Raw genomic sequence first — 22,766 nt, forward strand, 5'->3', positions numbered from 1 at the left:
TCCCTGCTCATTTATAGGGAGTTTATCTACTCGCTATTTTGGATTTCTGCCTCATATTTTTCTGCAGCACATCTCAGGTTCCATTCTATCCATGCACAGGTTGTATCCACAGGGTTGATGTACCTTGTTGTCACCTTTATTTCAGGGGGCTACACATATGGATCACCCTCCTGGGCTATTTGCTTTTCATACCTGGGATAGTGGATATATACAGTGCCTACAAGTAGTATTCAACCCCCTGCAGATTTAGCAGGTTTACACATTTGGAATTAACTTGGCATTGTGACATTTGGACTGTAGATCAGCCTGGAAGTGTGAAATGCACTGCAGCAAAAAAGAATGTTATTTCTTTGTTTATTTTTTTTTAAATTGGGAAAAGTTTTTTCAGAGGGTCATTTATTATTCAACCCCTCAACCCACCAGAATTCTGTTTGGTTCCCCTAAAGTATTAAGAAGTAGTTCAGGCACAAAGAACAATGAGCTTCACATGTTTGGATTAATTATCTCTTTTTCCAGCCTTTTCTGACTATTTAAGACCCTCCCCAAACTTGTGAACAGCACTCAAACATGGTCAACATGGGAAAGACAAAGGAGCATTCCAAGGCCATCAGAGACAAGATCGTGGAGGGTCACAAGGCTGGCAAGGGGTACAAAACCCTTTCCAAGGAGTTGGGCCTACCTGTCTCCACTGTTGGGAGCATCATCCGGAAGTGGAAGGCTTATGGAACTACTGTTAGCCTTCCACAGCCTGGACAGCCTTTGAAAGTTTCCTCCCGTGCCGAGGCCAGGCTTGTCCGAAGAGTCAAGGCTAACCCAAGGACAACAAGGAAGGAGCTCCGGGAAGATCTCATGGCAGTGGGGACATTGGTTTCAGTCAATACCATAAGTAACGTACTCCACCGCAATGGTCTCCTTTCCAGACGAGCCCGTAAGGTACCTTTACTTTCAAAGCGTCATGTCAAGGCTCGTCTACAGTTTGCTCATGATCACTTGGAGGACTCTGAGACTGACTGGTTCAAGGTTCTCTGGTCTGATGAGACCAAGATCGAGATCTTTGGTGCCAACCACACACGTGACGTTTGGAGACTGGATGGCACTGCATACGACCCCAAGAATACCATCCCTACAGTCAAGCATGGTGGTGGCAGCATCATGCTGTGGGGCTGTTTCTCAGCCAAGGGGCCTGGCCATCTGGTCCGCATCCATGGGAAGATGGATAGCACGGCCTACCTGGAGATTTTGGCCAAGAACCTCCGCTCCTCCATCAAGGATCTTAAGATGGGTCGTCATTTCATCTTCCAACAAGACAACGACCCAAAGCACACAGCCAAGAAAACCAAGGCCTGGTTCAAGAGGCAAAAAATCAAGGTGTTGCAGTAGCCTAGTCAGTCTCCTGACCTTAACCCAATTGAAAACTTGTGGAAGGAGCTCAAGATTAAAGTCCACATGAGACACCCAAAGAACCTAGATAACTTGGAGAAGATCTGCATGGAGGAGTGGGCCAAGATAACTCCAGAGACCTGTGCCGGCCTGATCAGGTCTTATAAAAGACGATTATTAGCTGTAATTGCAAACAAAGGTTATTCCACAAAATATTAAACCTAGGGGTTGAATAATAATTGACCCACACTTTTATGTTTAAAATTTATAAAAATTTAACTGAGCAACAAAACTTTTTGGTTTGTAAGATTTATGCATCTGTTAATAAATCCTGCTCTTGTTTGAAGTTTGAAGGCTCTAACTTATTTGCATCTTATTAAACCTGCTAAATCTGCAGGGGGTTGAATACTACTTGTAGGCACTGTACATAGTGCTATTGTTGTTATATATATGGATTGATGTGCACATATTTTTCAATGTATATGCAGGATAGTATTTATAGGTGTCATGACCTCATTATTATGAGGAGTTTCTATTTTTTGGAGAGTGGTCTTTTGTACTAATTCATGTACTACATTTTAAATGTTTTTATGTGTATATCTTTTGAGGTGAAATAAAGGTGTTTATATATTTTCTATATTGACTGTGGTTGTGCATACTATAATAGTCTACTTTTTTCTCTTTGGTTCCATAGTTTTAGAAGGAAACTTGTGATTGTTTGGTTATCAGTGTGATTGAAAGATTGGTAAAAGATTCACCTGCTTCAAGTTGAGTGATTGATATATAGCAAATTGAGGATCAACAGAGGAAGTGTGTTCTGATTGTTTTTGTTACCGTTACGTTGAAAAAGGAAAGCTGTCTACTTCTATGACAAAGACTGAGAAAGTGGCTGGATGTTTTGTTTTGCAGGAAGGAATTGAGAAAGTGCTTGAGGGTAATATGCTAGAAATACGAATAATTAAAAATAATGATCTGGGACAGGGGGGCTCCCTGTTAGATGATATGGTCCCTCCCCAGGAAATTGAGTCTCTTCTTCTGACTGTAAACCCTATGCCCCTTAACCCCAAGGCACCAATATAACCTGGACTGCCGAGAAGTTTTATGGGCGTCTTATGGTAGTATTTAAAGATCTGGGATTCTCATTTTAAAATAAAGCCCATTCACACATTTTTGTGGCAGCTTTAATGTCCGGCCTTAAATCTGAATTGAAAGAGGCAATAATGTCAGTTAGACCTGATATCGAGACTTCCACTCCAGATGATGCATTGAAAATAGTAAAAAAGTTTTCAGAATAACTTAGCCCGCTCTGCATCAGCAGGGAAATTAAAGGTTAAACCAGTAGCCGCAGCGATTCCCGCTCCAACCTCAGCCCCCACCCCAGCTACAAGGACACAGCTCATTCCTTATCAGTGGCCTGGCAGCAGCAGTAGACTCCAGCTCCAGCCCTCCTCCCATACACAAATCCAGTCCCATACTCCAATATCCCTTTTAACCCTATGTCTGGGAATCTCAGTCCCCAGCCCCGCCATGTCAATTCTCAGACCAAGAGCTTGTTTTAATTAGAGTAGATGGCGGACCCAATAAGCATACTCTTACAAAACCCATTCCTGTGGGACCTTTCCCTGAAGTTACGGCCCAGTTCCTAATCTCTCCCACATGTCTGGTAAATTTACTGGGGGCAGATTTATTATCACAGTTCAGCTCCAGAATACAATTCCAAGATGATGGTCAGATGGTCCTTGCATTATATAACCCCTATGCAGATGAACACAATGAGATCTGTATCCTACATGCCCTTCCCACGGTTATGATGGCCCTGATAGGCCCAGATCCACCCCCAATAATGCCTGTAGAACCAGTAAAAGTGTTTCTCAAACCTGGTGCCCCTTTTCCCAAAGTCCATCAATACTCTTTGAAACATGATCAGGAGCGGGGCCTCAAGGGGCAAATACAAACATTACTCGATAATGGTGCCCTGATACCCTGTGTTTCCCCATGTAACACGCCCTTGTTTCCCGTTAAGAAAAAGACCTCACCCGGCCAACCCCCTGTGTACTGGCTGGTACAAGATCTATGGGCAGTTAATGCAGCTACTGTTCTAGAAACTCCGGGGGTGCCTAATCCACATACTCTTTTGTCCCAGATACCTCAGGATGCTGCTTGGTTCACAGTCATCGACCTTTCCAATGCCTTCTTCAGCATTCCATTACACCCAGATTGCCAGTATCTGTTTGCATTCACTTATCAGGGACAAGAATTGACGTGGACAGTTGTGCCACAAGGGGCCCAAAACAGCCCCAATCAGTTTGCAAAAAATATGGGCGAGGGTCTTTTACCCTGGCAGTTAAATCACCCCTATGTCACGCTGTTTCAGTATGTGGATGATGTTTTGTTGTGTGCACGAACAGAGCAGTAAGCCATTGCTGCCACTTTTAAGGTACCGTCACATTTAGCGATGCTGCAGCGATCTTGACAACGATCCCGATCGCTGCAGCGTCGCTGTGTGGTCGCTGGAGAGCTGTCACACAGACAGCTCTCCAGCGACCAACTATGCGAAGTCCGCTGGTAACCAGGGTAAACATCGGGTTACTAAGCGCAGGGCCGCGCTTAGTAACCCGATGTTTACCCTGGTTACCAGCGTAAACGTAAAAAACCCAAACACTACATACTTACATTCCGGTGTCTGTCCCCCGGCGCTGTGCTTCTCTGCATGTAAGCGCCAGCCGGAAAGCACAGCGGTGACGTCACCGCTGTGCTCTGCTTTCCGGCCGGCCGGCGCTTACACAGTGCAGAGAAGCACAGCGCCGGGGGACAGACACCGGAATGTAAGTATGTAGTGTTTGGTTTTTTTTACGTTTACGCTGGTAACCAGGGTAAATATCGGGTTACTAAGCACGGCCCTGCGCTTAGTAACCCGATGTTTACCCTGGTTACCAGTGAAGACATCGCTGAATCGGCGTCACACACGCCGATTCAGCGATGTCTACGGGAGATCCCGCGACGAAATAAAGTTCTGGCCTTTCTGCTCCGACCAACGATGGCACAGCAGGATCCTGATCGCTGCTGCCTGTCAAACTCAACGATATCGCTAGCCAGGACGCTGCAACGTCACGGATCGCTAGCGATATCGTTCAGTGTGAAGGTACCTTTAGCCTCCTCAAGTATTTGGCAGATCTGAACTGTCGGGTTTCGGCCTCGAAACTTCAGTTCTGCCTTGTTCAAGTGACATTTTTGGGTCACTGTCTCCTTCAGCGTGTCAGACACCTCACAAAAGAAAGAAAAATAGCCGTCAGCTCCCTTCCTTTTCAGAAAGATGAGACTGAACTCCAGCGTTTTCTTGGACTATGTACCTATTGTCGTCAGTGGATACCGGACGCATCCCGTATAATGCAACCTCTCTACAATGCCTTGAAAGACGGTATAATGAACTATAAGGAAATATCACCGGTTTGTATGGAAAGCCTTTATCGTGCCTTCTCCGAATTAAAAGCGGCTTATTGCTTCCACCCCTGCCTTGGGCATCCTGGACTATACTCGAGCGTTATGGGCCAATCGAGGGTTTGTTACTACCGCCGGGACTCCAGTGAAGAATGCTGAAGCTGTTAAAACCCTTATGGACTCAATCAAATTACCTACCCAGGTGGCCATTATCAAAGTTAAGGTGCACGGTCCTAAGAACAGTCCACAGACTGTTGGTAACGCCTTTGCAGACCACACGCTCGCAGCGTAAACAGTTACAAGAAACACTTACTCTACAGGAACCTGATGATCTGCGCCAGACTGAGGTTTTCTGTCGGACCCCGCGAGACCGCTTAATGACGATGCAGAGAATGTCCCCAAAGGAAGAAAAGAAGCAGTGGAAGGCTGATGGAGCACGTATGGACAATGGTCTCTGGAAAAAGGACCAACATGTGTTCCTCCCTAATCGGATGTACCCTGGTATTGCCACGTGGGCACATGGGCCCACATATCAAGGAAAAAACCAAGCCCTAGCTCTGGTACAAAAATTCTACTGGGCTCCAGGTATTTCTACAGTCCTGACAGCACTCAACCGTGCATGTAACATCTGTCAGACCTGCAATCCCGGTCAACTTCAACGTATACCCCCGAAGCCCCTTGCTAAGCCCGAATATCCTCTCCAAAGGCTCCAGTTGGACCACATCATGTTGCCTAAGTCTGGAAGGTATGAATATTGTCTGGTGGTTGTCGACATGTTCTCCAGTTGGCCAGAAGCATTCCCCCTTAACAACATGACTGCAAAAACTACAGCAAAGAAACTGGTGATGGAAGTCATATGCAGATATGGTGTTCCAGAAGACGTTGAAAGTGACCAAGGCCCGGCCTTTTCTTCTCATGTGTATCAGGAGGTTCTGACAATGCTCGGATCCACTGTAGCCCTCCATACTCCGTACCATCCACAATCCAGTGGGAAAGTTGAGAGGCTGAATGGCACACTGAAGGGACAATTGACCAAAATGGTGCAGGAGACTATGGCTCCATGGCCAGAGCTCCTACCCATTGTACTGTACCACATTCATACCACCCCTATTGCAAAACATGGCCTGTCCCCATATGAGATATTGTTTGGTGCTAGGCCCCAGTTGCAAATTTCCAGCCTCAGTAGTTATCAGACGAAACTAACCGTGCTGTTCAATATGTTATTCAGCTTAGTAAAAATCTTGCTAACACCCATGCTCTAGTTTCTACTTCTCTTCCAGATTCAGCAGAAATTGATATTTGTTATAACTTGAAGCCTGGTGATTTTGTGGTCGTGAAAAGGCATGTCAGAAAAAACGGACTAGAACCCTTGTATGACGGTCCCTATCAGGTCCTCCTTATCACTCCTATGTCAGTAAAGCTGGAAGGAAGGCCGACGTGGATCCACACATCGCACTGCAAGCTGGTTAAACAGACTAGTAGCAAATAAGGGGACATAATGTTTTGGTTTTTCGCATTTTCCATATTAACATTGGTAACCGCATGGGACAGCCTAAATTCCCCAACATCCTTGAATAATAAGTTTGTACAATATCATAAAAGATTAGTAGTACAGATGGGTATAGCCAATAAAATTGTCAGTTCTATTTTCATTTACCCTATGATTACACAAATGTGGGATAAATTGGTTAGGGCCACAGACTATCTAGATGATCAAATTTGGGATATATTGGATATACTTAATACTACTGTTGCTGTCCAAAACCAACTCATCATAGTCACTAATCAACATACTGTAGTACTGGATTACTTAACAGCAGCACAGGGTGGTATGTGTCAGGTTATTGGACCCGCTTGCTGTCATTATATATGTAACGCGGTCTGCTGTGCTGGAGTACCTCTTTCAGTACCACCCCGTGTTTTAGGAGGTCCACTCTACTTTGGCTGGATTCTGAATGAAGGACACTGACTGGAATGGCTTCATTACATGGGCGCATATAAAATATCACTGCTTCTCCACGTATTTCCAGTGTGACAACTCTTTACTCACAGGACACAGAATATATATCACACAGATACAGAGGGCGGGCCAATTCAAAAGTGGCAGGCCAGATATACATTACAATAGCCGCAGGTGGCCGGAGCCTGCCGATATTTACTGTGGGAATTACAAAGGTGGGGGAGGTCAGAAGGAGAATATCTTGTCCCCTCTGCCCAGGGGCGCAGCCTGTGGGCTGATGCATTAGGGACATGAATCTCACATGGAACCTATTATACATACATATGACTGCACAACATATTCTGGGTGCTGGGGGGTTCTGTAGAACAGCTCTCTCGTTCAGCGACGCGATCGGCATACACAGTCTGATCCTTAACGGATCAGTTTGGGGATGACCGAAGTTTATGGGGTTGTTCCGTTTGTCGACTTAGTCCATCGGCGTTACCGTTTTGTTTGCTAGGTCTGTAGTGGATGGTGAAGTCCAGAGGTTGTAGGGCTAAACTCCACCGCAGTAATCTGGCGTTGTCTCTGGAGACCCGATGCCACACTAGGGGATTATGGTCCGTTAGGAGGGAAAACTGTCATCCATACAAATATGGTTGTAACTTTTTGAGTGCCCATACTACTGCCAGGCACTCCTTCTCGATGGCCGCATAGCTTACTTCACGGGGCAGTAGTTTCCGACTCAGGTAAGCTACCGGGTGTTCTTGGCCGTCCGGCCCGACTTGGCTCAGTACTGCCCCCAATCCAAACATAGAAGCGTCCGTGTGAACAAGGAAACGTTTAGTTGGATCGGGTGCGGCCAATACAGGGGTATTGGTGAGGGCGTCCTTTAGCTGGCGGAAGGCTTCCTCACACTCTGGGGTCCAGGTTACCTGGCGGGGTTGGTTCTTACGGGTCAGATCAGTGAGGGGCTTGGCTACGCTGCTGTAATTGGGGACGAATTTCCTGTAATACCCTGCTGTCCCTAGAAGCGCCATGACCTGGGTTTTCGTGCGTGGGGTGGGCTATTTGGCTATGGCCTCAATCTTGGCTGGTTCTGGTCGTTGTTTCCCACTTCCCACCCAATGCCCTAAATACTGAACCTCCGCTTTGCTCACGTGACACTTGTTTGGGTTCAGGGTGATTCCGGCCTTGTGGATCCTGTCTAATACTGTCTCTAGGTGATTTAGATGCTCTTCCCATGTCGCGCTGTAGATGGCGATGTCATCCAGGTAGGCACACGCATAGTCCTGGACACCAACTAGAAGCCGGTCAGCCAGCCTCTGGATGGTCGCAGGGGCATTCTTCATCCCGAATGGCATAACTCGAAACGGGAATAAGCCAAATGGGGTGACAAATGCTGACTTGGGAATAGCGTCAGGACTAAGGGGAATCTGCCAGTAGCCTTTGCATAGATCGATGGTGGTCAAATACTTTGCCCCCGCCAGCCGGTCTAACAGCTCATCCACGCGCGGCATGGGATACGCATCCGTCACCGTTTTCTCATTGAGCCTGCGATAGTCTACACAAAACTGTGTAGTCCCATCCTTCTTGGGCACTAACACTACGGGGGATGCCCAGGGACTATCTGATTCTTCAAAGAGATCTGATTGATCCTCTCCACCTGACCATTGGACTGATGATAATAAGCAGAAGAGAAATCCAGCTCCACATTCATTATTTTACAGATCGCCCTCCAAAACTTTGAAGTCAACTGGACACCCCTATCGAACACAATGTAGAGAGGAATCCCGTGGAGGCGAAAAATCTGCTGAATGAAGTAATCAGCAAGCTCAGGAACAAATAGAAGACCTGACAGAGAAGTAGAGTGAGCCATCTTCGAAAAACGGTCCAACACAACCCATATAACGGAGCAGCCAGAAGAAACGGGGAGATCCATAATAAAGTCCATAGCAATGGGCTGCCAGGGAACTGAAGGAATGTGAAGTGGCAGAAGATGTCTGGAAGGAAGATGCTTCACAGTTTTGTTTCGGGCGAAGGAGGGGCAAGCCAAGTAAAATTCCAAGATGTCCTTACGCATGGTAGGCTAACAATAATAACAGGAAATGAGTTGCGAAGTCTTCCTCTGCCCAGCGTGACCAGATAGTTTAGAAGAGTGACCCCACCGAAGAACCCGTCTGCTTTCCGAACTAGCTACCAAAGTCTTACCAGAAGGAATCCGAGACAGATTAACCCTTTCACGACATGCGCCGTACATGTACTGCGCATGCCGTGAATCCCCCTTTGATGTGGGCTCCGGCGCTGAGCCCACATCAAAGTCGTGACATGTCAGCTGTTTTGTACAGCTGACATGTGCGCGCAATAGCGGCGGGTGAAATCGCTATTCACCCGCCGCTATTAACCTGTTAAATGCCGCTGTCAAACGCAGACAGCGGCATTCAACTAAAGGTTCCGGCCGGGCGGCCGGAAATGACGTCATCGCCGACCCCTGTCACATGATCGGGGGTCGGCGATGTGTCAGGATGGTAACCATAGAGGTCCTTGAGACCTCTATGGTTACTGATGCCGGCCTGCTGTGAGCGCCCCCCTGTGGTCGGCGCTCATAGCAAGCCTGCAATTCAGCTAGATAGGAGCGATCTGATGATTGCTGCTATGTAGCTGAGCCGATCGGGTTGTGCCAGCTTCTAGCCTCCCATGGAGGCTATAGAAGCATGGCACAGGTAAAAAAAAAAAAAAAAAATTAAAATATGAAAAAAATGTAAAAAACATAAAAGTATAAATCACACCCCTTTCGCCCCATCCTAAATAAAACAATAAAAAAACCCAAACCTACACGTATTTGGTATCGCCGCGTTCAGAATCGCCCGATCTATCAATAAAAGAAAAGCATTAACCCGATTGCTAAACAACGTAGCGAGAAAAAAATTCAAAACGCCAGAATTACGTTTTTTTGGTCGCCGCGACATTGCATTAAAATGCAATAACGGGCGATCAAAAGAATGTATCTGCACATAAAAACGTCAGCTCGACACGCAAAAAATAAGCCCTCACCCGACCCCAGATCACGAAAAATGGAGACGCTACGGGTATCGGAAAATGGCACTTTTTTTTTTTAAGCAAAGTTTTGAATTTTTTTTCACCACTTGGATAAAAAAAAAACTAGTCATGTTTGGTGTCTATGAACTCGTAATGACCTACAGAATCACAATGGCAGGTCAGTTTTAGCATTTGGTGAACCTAGCAAAAAAGCCAAACAAAAAACAAGTGTGGGATTGCACTTTTTTTGCAATTTCACCGCACTTGGAATTTTTTTCCCGTTTTCTAGTAAAAGACATGGTAAAACCAACGGTGTCGTTCAAAAGTACAACTCGCCCCGCAAAAAATAAGCCCTCACATGGCCATATTGACGGAAAAATAAAAAAGTTATGGCTCTGGGAATGAGGGGAGTGAAAAACGAAAACGCAAAAACGAAAAAGGGCCGCGACTTGAAGGGGTTAACAGAGGCCACTGTCACCATTCGGGAGGGCTCGATGATGTGTTGAGGTTTCTCTTCCAAGTCGGGAGGCAGAAAGGACCTAGAGATAGCATCGGCCTTGATGTTCTTGCTAGCAGGGTGAAAATGAAGAACAAAGTTAAATCGAGCAAAGAACAGAGACCACCTGGCCTGGCGTGTCTTCAGCCTCTGTGCAGACTGGAGGTAGGCGAGATTCTTATGGTCAGTGAAAATAATGACCTGGTGAACTGCTCCCTCGAGAAGATGACGCCACTCTTGCAGAGTCAGCTTGATGGCCAGTAAATCTCCGATGGAATGATTTCTTTCGGAAGCGGAAAAATACCTTCAAGAAGAAGCCACAAGTGACCATTCGCCCGGAGGAAGACTTCTGGGTAAGAACTGCTCTCGAGAAAGAACTGTTTATCTGCAATTGGCCGATGGAGCATGGGCACGGAAGAGAAGGCCTTTTTTAGAGAAATAAACACCTCCTCTGCTTCAGAAAACCAATCCTTAGAATTGGTGCTGTTGAGGGAGGATCTAAATTGATCCTTCACGGTTAAGTCAGTGATTTTCAAATTGATCTACAGAGCGTTGCCGGCAACTGAAAATGACCAGACAGCGACGTGTGTCTCTTTGGGGGGATCGAGCAGATCTCTGGCCCCCATTTATTGTGTCGCACATTCATAATCTTAACAAGTTACAATTCAACCAATCAACATAAGAACACGCTCACAGTTCTTAACCTATAAGGATGCAGGAACAGTCTGTACGTCAAAGTCTCGTAAAACAATACACCCTCAGTCTCACAACCTGAGCAGGTTGAAACAATCAAGGTCTCATAATGGCTGTGAACTTTACCTAGTAACAAAATTTATCTTAAAACAGCAAGATGGAGTCGAAAAGCACAAAATGAAGCCTGCTTTAATTTTTATTAGTTTAACCCTTCACATTCCCCCTTAGATAAATTTTGTTAACTAATATGCAGCATCAGAGGTACTATCCCGAGCTATAAGCTCGAGGGGTACGGTCTTCACATGACTGGTGCCATGTTACCAGCCATGGCTGTTGTGGCGCACCCATCCCCCCTGTATGCTACAATTTACGGATAACAATTTTTGATAATGGTGGAGGAGGTCTTTTGAAGGTAGCCATACGCTCGGCTTCAACATCCTCATCAGGTAACTTTGTGAAATCGGTGTAGAGAAGAGCAGGGGTGGCAACGCTTTTGGTATCATCATTAGTTGTCCTAGTACAGAATTTCCTAATACATACAGAAATTCACCAAAGGACAAGTTTTAGTACTACTTACATGGCAAGGATAAAGGCAACGATGTGTAACAAACTTTGCAAGATTCCAGCTATCCTGCCCCCAAATCCCTTAACCCCTTCCCAACCTTTGACGCCACGTAGGCGTCATGAAAGTCGGTGCCAATCCGACCTGTGACGCCTATGTGGCGTCAAGGAAAGATCGCGTCCCTGCAGATCGGGTGAAAGGGTTAACTCCAATCTCACTCGATCTGCAGGGACAGGGGGAGTGGCGCTTCAGCCCAGGGGGGGTGTCTTCACCCCCCCGTGGCTACAATCGCTCTGATTGGCTGTTGAAAGTGAAACAGCCAATCAGAGCGATTTGTAATATTTCACCTAAAAAACTGGTCAAATATTACAATCCAGCCATGGCCGATGCTGCAATAGCATCGGCCATGGCTGGAAACACTTATGTACCCCCCACCACCACCAATCTCCTCCCCGGTCCTCCGTCCGGTGCTCCGCTCCCCTCCGTCATCCTGTCTGCTCCCCCGTCCTCCTGCCCGCTCCCCCCATGCTCCGATGCCACCCCCCATCCTCCGATCCACCCCCCATGCTCAGATCTCAGATATAACCTATCACAGTGATCAAAATAAAAAAAATAGTAAATGACCCCCCCCCTTTATCACCCCCATAGGTAGGGACAATAATAAAAAAAGAAAATATTTTTTTCTTTTTCCACTAGGGTTAGAACTAGGGTTAGAGGTAGGGTTAGGGTTAGGGTTAGGGCATGTGCACACGGTGCGGATTTGGCTGCGGATCGGCAGCGGATTGGCCGCAGATCCGCAGCGGATTGGCCGCGGATCCTCAGCGGATTGGCCGCTGCGAATTCGTAGCAGTTTTCCATCAGGTTTACAGTACCATGTACACCTATGGAAAACCAAATCCGCTGTGCCCATGGTGCGGAAAATACCGTGCGGAAATGCTGCGTTGTATTTTCCGCAGCATGTCAATTTTGTGCAGATTCCGCAGCGTTTTACACCTGTTCCTCAATAGGAATCCGCAGGTGAAATCCGCACAAAAAAAAAAAAACACTGGAAATCCGCGGTAAATCTGCAGGTAAAACGCAGTGCCTTTTTCCTGCGGATTTTTCAAAAATCGTGCGGAAAAATCTCACACGAATCCGCAACGTGGGCACATAGCCTTAGGGTTAGGGTTGGAATTAGAGTTAGGGTTGGAATTAGGGCTAGGGTTGGAAATAGGGTTAAGATTAGGCTTGTGGTTAGGGTTACGGATAGGGTTAGGGGTGTGTTGGGGTTACAGTTGTGGTTAGGGTTGGGATTAGGGTTAGGGTTGGGATTAGGGTTAGGATTAGGGTTAGGGTTGGGATTAGGGTTACGGGTGTGTTGGGGTTAGGGTTGTGGTTAGGGGTGTGTTGGGGTTAGGGTTGTGATTAGGGTTATGGCTACAGTTGGGATTAGGGTTAGGGGTGTGTTGGGGTTAGTGTTGAAGTTAGAATTGAGGGGTTTCCACTGTTTAGGCACATCAGGGGTCTCCAAACGCAACATGGCGCCACCATTGATTCCAGACAATCTTGCATTCAAAAAGTCAAATGGTGCTCCCTCCCTTCCAAGCCCCGACGTGCGCCTAAACAGTGGTTTACCCCCACATATGGGGTACCAGCGTACTCAGGACAAACTGGGCAACAACTATTGGGGTCCAATTTCTCCTGTTACCCTTGCAAAAATAAAAAATTACTTGCTAAAACATAATTTTTGAGGAAAGAAAAATGATTTTTTATTTTCATGGCTCTGCGTTGTAAACTTCTGTGAAGCATTTGGGGGTTGAAAGTGCTCACCACACATCTAGATAAGTTCCTTGGGGGGTCTAGTTTCCAAAATGGGGTCACTTGTGGGGGGTTTCTACTGTTTAGGCACATCAGGGGCTCTGCAAATGCAACGTGACGCCCGCAGACCATTCCATCAAAGTCTGCATTTCAAATGTCACTACTTCCCTTCCGAGCCCTGACGTGCGCCCAAACAGTGGTTTACCCCCACATATGGGGTATCAGCGTACTCACAACAAACTGGGCAACAAATATTGGGGTCCAATTTCTCCTGTTACCCTTGTGAAAATAAAAAATTGCTTGCTAAAACATCTTTTTTGAGGAAAGAAAAATGATTTTTTATTTTCATGGCTCTGCGTTGTAAACTTCTGTGAAGCAATTGGGGGTTGAACGTGCTCACCACACATCTAGATAAGTTCCTTGGGGGTCTAGTTTCCAAAATGGGGTCACTTGTGGGGTGTTTCTACTGTTTAGGCACATCAGGGGCTCTGCAAATGCAACGTGACGCCCGCAGACCATTCCATCAAAGTCTGCATTTCAAATGTCACTACTTCCCTTCCGAGCCCTGACGTGCACCCAAACAGTGGTTTACCCCCACATATGGGGTATCAGCGTACTCACAACAAACTGGGCAACAAATATTGGGGTCCAATTTCTCCTGTTACCCTTGTGAAAATAAAAAATTGCTTGCTAAAACAATTTTTGAGGAAAGAAAAATGATTTTTTATTTTCATGGCTCTGCGTTGTAAACTTCTGTGAAGCAATTGGGGGTTGAACGTGCTCACCACACATCTAGATAAGTTCCTTGGGGGTCTAGTTTCCAAAATGGGGTCACTTGTGGGGGGTTTCTACTGTTTAGCCACATCAGGGGCTCTGCAAATGCAACGTGATGCCCGCAGACCATTCCATCAAAGTCTGCATTTCAAAACGTCACTACTTCCCTTCCAAGCCCTGACGTGCGCCCAAATAGTGGTTTACCCCCACATATGGGGTATCAGTGTACTCAGGACAAACTGGGCAACAACTATTGGGGTCTAATTTCTTTTGTTACCCTTGTGAAAATAAAGAATTGCTTGCTAAAACATCATTTTTGAGGAAAGAAAAATGATTTTTTATTTTCAAGGCTCTGCGTTGTAAACTTCTGTGAAGCACTTGGGGGTTGAACGTGCTCACCACATATCTAGATAAGTTCCTTGGGAGGTCTAGTTTCCAAAATGTGGTCACTTGTGGGGGATTTCTACTGTTTAGGCACATCAGGGGCTCTGCAAACGCAATGTGACGCCCGCAGACCATTCCATCAAAGTCTGCATTTCAAAAGTCACTACTTCCCTTCTGAGCCCCGACGTGTGCCCAAACAGTGGTTCCCCCCCAGATATGGGGCATCAGCGTACTCAGGACAAACTGGACAACAACATTTGGCTTCCAATTTCTCCTGTTACTCTTGTGAAAATAAAAAATTACAGGCTAAAAATAATTTTTGAGGAAAGAAAAATAATTTTTTATTTTCACGGCTCTGCGTTATAAACTTCTATGAAGCACCTGGGGGTTTAAAGTGGTCACTGCACATCTAGATTAGTTCCATGGGAGGTCTAGTTTCCAAAATGGGGTCACATGTGGGGGAGCTCCAATGTTTAGGCACACAGGGGCTCTCCAAACGTGACATGGTGTCCGCTAACGATTGGAGCTAATTTTTAATTCAAAAAGTCAAATGGCACTCCTTCCCTTCCGAGCCCTGCCGCGTGCCCAAACAGTGGTTTACCCCCACATGTGAGGTATCAGTGTACTCAGGAGAAATTGCATAATAAATTTTAGGATCCATTTTATCCTGTTACCCATGTGGAAATGAACAAATTGAGGCTAAATGAAATTTTTTGTGAAAAGAAAGTACTTTTTCATTTTATCGGATCAATTTGTGAAGCACCTGGGAATTCAAAGTGTTCACTATGCATCTAGATAAGTTCCTTGGGGGGTCTAGTTTCGAAAATGGGGTCACATGTGGGGGAGCTCCAATGTTTAGGTACACAGGGGCTCTCTAAACGCGGCATGGTGTCCGCTAACGATTGGAGCTAATTTTTAATTCAAAAGTCAAATGGCGCTCCTTCCCTTCCGAGCCTTGCCGTGTGCACAAACAGTGGTTTGTGACCACATATCAGGTATTGGTGTACTCAGGAGAAATTGTCCAACACATTTTGGGATCCATTTTATCCTGTTGCCCATGTGAAAATGAAAAAATTGAGGCTAAAATAATTTTTTTGTGAAAAAAAAGTACTTTTTCATTTTTATGGATCAATTTGTGAAACACCTGGGGGATCAAAGTGCTCACTATGCATCTAGATAAGCTCCTTGGGGGGTCTAGTTTCCAAAATGGGGTCACTTGTGGGGAAGCTCCAATGTTTAGGCACACAGGGGCTCTCCAAATGCGACATGGTGTCCGCTAAAGATTGGAGCCAAAAGTCAAATGGCGCTCCTTCCCTTCAGAGCCCTGTCGTGCGCCCAGACAGTGGTTACCCCCCACATATGAGGTATTGGCGTACTCAGGACAAATTGTACAATAACTTTTGGGGTCCAGTTTCTCTTTTTACCCTTTGGAAAATAAAAAAATTGTTGCTAAAACATCATTTTTGTGACTAAAATGTTAAATGTTCATTTTTTCCTTCCATGTTGCTTCTGCTGCTGTGAAGCACCTGAAGGGTTAATAAACTTCTTGAAAGTGGTTTTGAGTACCTTGAGGGGTGCAGTTTTTAGAATGGTGTCACTTTGGGTATTTTCAGCCATACAGACCCCTCAAACTGACTTCAAATGTGAGGTGGTCCCTAAAAAAAATGGTTTTGTAAATTTTATTGTAAAAATGAGAAATCGCTGGTCAATTTTTAACCCTTATAACTTCCCAGCAAAAAAAAATTTTGTTTCCAAAATTGTGCTGATGTAAAGTAGACATGTGGGTAATGTTATTGATTAACTATTTTGTGTCACATATCTCTCTGATTTAACAGAATAAAAATTCAAAATTAGAAAATTGCGAAATTTTCAAAATTTTAGCCAAATTTCCATTTTTTTCACAAATAAACACAAAAATTATTGACCTAAGTTTACCACTAACATGAAGCCCAATATGTCACGAAAAAACAATCTCAGAACCGTTAGGATCCGTTGAAGCGTTCCCGAGTTATTACCTCATAAAGGGACACTGGTCAGAATTGCAAAAAAAGGCCAGGTCATTAAGGTCAAAATAGGCTGGGTCATGAAGGGGTTAAACCAATTGGCTGGATTAAGAAAGGAGAAGGTGTCTGCCCACCAACTGTCCTTATTACGGTCATTGTCTTTATCATATTGATCTCTGAGTCTTTGAATGTCCTCTAACTTTAACTTTAACTTCATAGTACTATTGGGATCTATATTGTTACAGAACCCCCCAGCACCCAGAATATGTTGTGCAGTCATATGTATGTATAATAGGTTCCATGTGAGATTCATGTCCCTAATGCATCAGCCCACAGGCTGCGCCCCTGGCAGAGGGGACAAGATATTCTCCTTCTGACCTCCCCCACCTTTGTAATTCCCACAGTAAATATCGGCAGGCTCCGGCCACCTGCGGCTATTGTAATGTATGTCTGGCCTGCCACTTTTGAATTGGCCTGCCCTCTGTATCTGTGTGTTATATATTCTGTGTCCTGTGAGTAAAGAGTTGTCACACTGGAAATACGTGGAGAAGCAGTGATATTTTATATGCTCCCATGTAATGAAGCCATTCCAGTCAGCTTCCTTCATTCAGAATCCAGCCAAAGCAGAGTGGACCTCCTAAAACACGGAGTGGTACTGAAAGAGGTACTCCAGCACAGCAGACCCTGTTACACTGGTGGCAGACAGCAGGATGTGATACCCCATCTACAGGAGGAAAGGAAGGAATGGAAAACAACCACCAGAAGTTAAAGAGGACTACATTAAAAGACCTGGTGGAAGCTCGAGGGTTAATCGCCAGCAACGAAACAAAAGCGGATTTGATAGCAGCCATCATGGAACACGACAGTGCAGCGCCCCCCAATGTGAACGTGGAGGAGCCATTCAGCCGAGCAGCGGTTGATCTGATAGAGCCGTTAGCCAAACCCAGTCCGTCAGGGAAAAGGTATATATTGACAGTGGTAGATTATGCCACACGGTATCCAGAGGCAGTTGCGTTACCTAACATATTGGCAGAGACGGTGGCGGCTGCCCTGCTCCAGGTTTTCTCACGGGTTGGATTTCCCCCGGAGATTATCTCGGACCAGAGTACAGCAGAAGTGACCAACCAACTGTGGAAGCTGTGCGGCGTAAAGTCCATTAGGAGCGGGGCGTACCACCCGCAAACCAATGGGTTGTGTGAACGCTTTAACGGAACGTTGAAACAACTCATTGGGACTTTTACCAGGACCTATAGGGACTGGGAGAAATTCTTGCCACACCTCCTGTTTGCCTATCGGGAGGTACCCCAAGAATCCACGGGGTTCTCCCCGTTTGAACTGGTATATGAGAGGCGGGTAAGGGGACCCCTAGACTTAGTGCTAGAATACTGGGAAGAGGAGGGCACCATAGAAGGGGTACCTATTATACCCTATGTGCTGGAATTCCGGGACCGCCTGCAGGAGCTGACCCAGGCTGTATGTGGGAACCTGCAGGTGGCCCAATGGCGCCAGCGTGTATGGTACGATCGGAGGGCCAGAGAACGCACCTTTGAGATAGGACAGAAGGTCCTGGTGTTAGAACCCACTAGGCAGAACAAGTTCCAAGCAGCATGGCAGGGGCCCTACCAGGTAGTGGGGAAAATAGCTGACACCACCTATAATGTCGCCGATTGTGACGACCCCAGGGTTATCTGCATGTTCCACGTGAACATGCTGATGCCCTACCGGGAGCGCCCTGAAGAGGTAGTGGCCATCTGTGCACCTGAAGCAGAGGATTTAGCCAGACTCCCCTTGCCTGATGTCTTAGGGGAAAGGACTCAGTCTAAAACATGGGACCAGGTACACTGGGGTGAAGACCTAGGTCCCCGGGAGAGACAGCAGGCGGAGGCGTTGTTGAGGCAGCGACAGAGGATGTTTTTAGGGAGACCTGGGTACACCCACCTGGCACAACACAAGGTTGAGACCCAGGATCAGACCCCCCTGAGACAACCCCCCTTCCGCGTCCCTGAGTCTGTACGAGAAGGGATGCGACAAGAGATACGAGAGATGTTGCGCTTAGGGGGTGTCTGGGTTCCTGCGTCACTTCATCAATGTGCATCATAGTGACAGGGTTAAGTTACTACCATGGGTGGAGTTCTTCTATAATAACCATCTAAGTGAGTCTTCTACTAAGTCTCCTTTCCAGATTGTGTTTGGACTCCAACCTGGTATCCCTCTTCCTATCTCTGGATCTTCAGGCATTCCAACCGCTGACACCGTTACGGAGAATTTTTCTAAAGTGTGGAGAGACACCAAGACTGCTTTAAAGTGAGCGTCACAGCGGATGAAGAAGCATGCTGATAAGGGATGCCTAGATGTTCCAACCTTTCAGCCTGGGAATAAAGTCTGGCTCTCCTCCAAGTACATCCATCTGAAGATGCCTTCCTACAAATTGGGAGCTCGCTTCATCGGTCCCTTTGAGGTCTTAAAACAAATTAATGCTGTCTCGTATACATTGAAATTGCCTGCTTCTTTGCGTGTGCCTAACTCTTTTCATGTTAACCTTCTCAAACTGGTAATCTTGAGCTCTTTTTTTTAAGGACCCGGGTACCACTCCTGATCCCGTCAGTTTCAGTTTTCTTGAAAAAAGTCTGTTTTGCAGAAAAGTAGCTGTCATTGCTGCTTCACACCAGTATTTCTCTGGTAGTTTGTTAGAGTCTGTTAGCATACATCTTATCATTTCAGTCAGAGTTATGTTTTTTCTTTCCGCTACCCTGTTCTGTTCAGGTGTGTATGGAACAGTCTTTTGATGCTCTATTCCATTCTGTCTTAAGTAGTTTACTATTTGGTGTCCTGTAAATTCACCTCCATTATCACTTCTGATGATGATTGGCTTCCTCTGAAACTTATTATTTGACCTTGTCACATAGTTTTCTAATTTTTCAAAAACTTCACTTTTGTTCTTTATCAAGTACGTGACTGTATCTTGAGTAGCCATCTATGAAGGTCACCATATATCTATTACCTCCTGATGTGGTCACTTTCATGGGTCCATATACATCAGTGTGTACCAAGTCAAGTGGTCTTGTGCTTTTTGTCTCACTCTCCTTAGGTATAGATACTCTTGTAGCTTTAGATTTTATACAACATTCACATTTTATGGTAATTTAGCAATCAGATATCAATAGGTTTTTTGTCAAATTCTTCATTTGTAACACCATTATACTCTCAGGATGTCTGTGTCCTAGACGTCTATGCCACATGTGAATACGATTCTTGTGATCATGTGTACATTACTTCATCTGTTACTTTAATGTGTCTAGATGATATATTGTACAATTATCATCTTTGAATTTTACAGTAAGTCCTTTGGTTGTCGGACGCTTTACGGATAACAATCCTCCTTCTAGTTCTGGAACATATAACACATCCTTTACTAGTAATTTAGAATTATGCCCAATCATGCTCAGGACAGATTAGCATTCCTTGTCCAATACCTTCTGCGGTTATTTTACTCCCATCTGCAAGATAAATTGCTTCCTTCTTATTTTTCATCAAGTTCAGTAAAGAAGCTTTTATCACTAGTCATGTGACTTGTTGCTCCTGAGTCAATAAACCAGCCTGACGATGACTCTTTATCAGTTACTTTAAGTACCATTCCAGTGATCTGCACGTGAGTTAGAAATTGTGCTTTGTTTATTCTCCTTTTGGTGTAATTTCTGTTGTTCTGCTTTCCATATAGCGCAGCTACAGTGATGAGCAGTGACATAATAGAGGTCACCACCAGTGACTGAAGCTGTATTGTGTTCCTACACTTCACTGTGAGCAGCCTGATGAACTAAGGCGACCTCGATGAGATCACTGCAAGCACCATGAGAAAATTCCTTTATTTTCTCTACATAAAAATGAAAAAATCAGGTCCAGTTTTAGTATTGTATGAAAGTCCATATCTGCCGAAAAAAATGAAGATGAAATTTGGATGAAGAAATTTAGGAATCAAAGATGTTGATCATGCAGGGCGTAGCAATGCTACTCACTTGGGAGTGAGATGAGGTATCACAGAAACCGTTTCTGTTTAAAAGTCTGGCTGATTTATTTCATATGTCATAAAATCACATGATAACTCAAATACAGCCTTTGTCTAGCACAAAGTGAAACATAAAGTAAAAAGTCCATACAATAGTGTGGATTCACATGCTTGCGTTAGAGTCCAGCTTCCAAGTCCTTTAGCAAAGGCACTGTCACGCCGTTCTGTCTGTATCTGGTTTTCGGCGTGACAATGCATGTCTTTGCTTTAACCCTTTGCTCCATTCCCCCTAATTGTGCTGGGATACTGTTGGCTGTTACCTGTATGGAGCCTTCTCAGTTCCCTGCTTTGCTGCATAGCCGTATGTTGGGTCTTTGCTCTGCTGCATGACCATCCACATGTGCAGTCCCTGGTCGCCGCTCTGGAAGCTGTCCGCGGGTTGTGAGGTCATTTGCAGCTGGTGCATTACTTTCCACATGTGTCAGTGCGTGCAGTCGCAGCCTGGTGCCCTGAGCCTCAGTTCCTGCACTGATTGTGCTGTAATGGTTTCTGTTTGTGCTTAGGGCGTGCGCAGCCACACCTCCCCTGCTTTTATCAGGGTTAGGCTGTGTACTTTAAATGCTGTCCCCAGCCAATTGCTGAGGGGCAGCTCCTATATAAAGTTCCCCTGCCCTATGAACGGGGCCTGAGCTACTCACAAAGCTCCTGAACTTTGCTATGTGTGTTTGTGTTCCTGCACCTCTCCTGTCTATGTTTTGGTACCAAAGTCCTTGCCTTGATTCCTGTTTTGTCCTGTTCTGGCACCTGTCCTTGATGCAGTATTTCCAGGCCCGAATCCTTGATCCTGAACCTGTCTGAACTGTGTCTGCTGTGTCATGTTCCTGGAATCCCTCTGCATCTGGAGCCTCGCACCCAGTGACTTTGAGTCTCTTGTAACTGATGCTCTGAGCTGCCACGCCAGTGTCCCAGATGTGTATCCGGTATTCCTGATGCCCTGACTGTGTCCTGATGTCCTTCCTGATGTCTTGATGTCCTGTCTGTACCCTGACGTCTTGCCTGCGTCTTGTTGACCTTGTTTACCCTGATGTCCTGCCTGTGTCCTGATGTCCCACCTATATGTACCTCGGTGATCCGTTGGTGCCTTGGGGTCCACTGGGTGGTTCCCTTCTGGAGGTGTGGAATCGGGAGCCTGACATAATTATGTTTTGCTTATGTACTGTGTGACTTTACTTTAGTAGACTTTACTTTCTCTATACCTGAAGTTGTGCGGTGTAATCAAGTCCTACGTGTCTCGTTGCTTGTCCACATGCTCAGCTGCCACAGAACCCCGGTCCCTGCCCTCCCCTAGTTCGGGTAGGCCCGGGTCCTCCTCTGCAGTATAAAGGGTCCGTATTGCGTCCCCGGGGGACGCACGCCCCATGCCTTCTGAGGTTGGTCTGCTTGGGGGCGTCTTTGGGCTGGGCCGCATCTGCGGCTGCAGTTGACCATGACAGCACACAATCTTGGAGATCTGCAAATAAGCGAGGGGGTGGGGTGTGTCTATATGTAAAATCGTCCTTAAAACCCATCCCGCGTGATAATATAGGTGAATTTAATGAAAATGTAGAGTCCCTGTGGGTGGAGATAAGGGGAGGGGGAAAAATAATAAATTACTGATAGGGGTTTGTTATAAATCTCCAAAAATAATGGAATCAATGGAGAATATCCTCGTAAAGCAAATAGATGAAGCTGCGACTCAAGGAGAAGTCATTATTATGGGGGACTTCAACTACCCTGAAATAGATTGAGGAACAGAAACCTGCAGTTCCAGCAAAGGTAATCGGTTTTTGACAACTATGAGAGACAATTACCTTTCCCAACTGGTTCAGGACCCAACAAGGAGGGGGGCACTGCTAGACCTAATATTAACCAACAGGCCAGACCGCATATCAAATATAAGGGTTGGGGGTCACTTGGGGAATAGTGATCACAAAATAATAAGTTTTCGTGTATCCTTTAATAAGATGTGTAATAGAGGGGTTACACGGACACTAAACTTCAGGAAGGCAAATTTCCAATGGATGAGAGATGATCTTGGTGCAATTAACTGGGACAATATCTTGAGACATAAAAATACACAAAGAAAATGGGAGACGTTTATTAGCATCCTGAATAGGACCTGTGCACAGTATATACCGTATGGGAATAAACATACTAGAAATAGGAGGAAACCAATATGGCTAAATAGAGCTGTAAGGGGCGCAATAAGGGACAAAAAG

The sequence above is a fragment of the Ranitomeya variabilis genome, chromosome 1, assembly GCF_051348905.1.
Source record: "Ranitomeya variabilis isolate aRanVar5 chromosome 1, aRanVar5.hap1, whole genome shotgun sequence".
NCBI classification, from domain to species: domain Eukaryota; kingdom Metazoa; phylum Chordata; class Amphibia; order Anura; family Dendrobatidae; genus Ranitomeya; species Ranitomeya variabilis.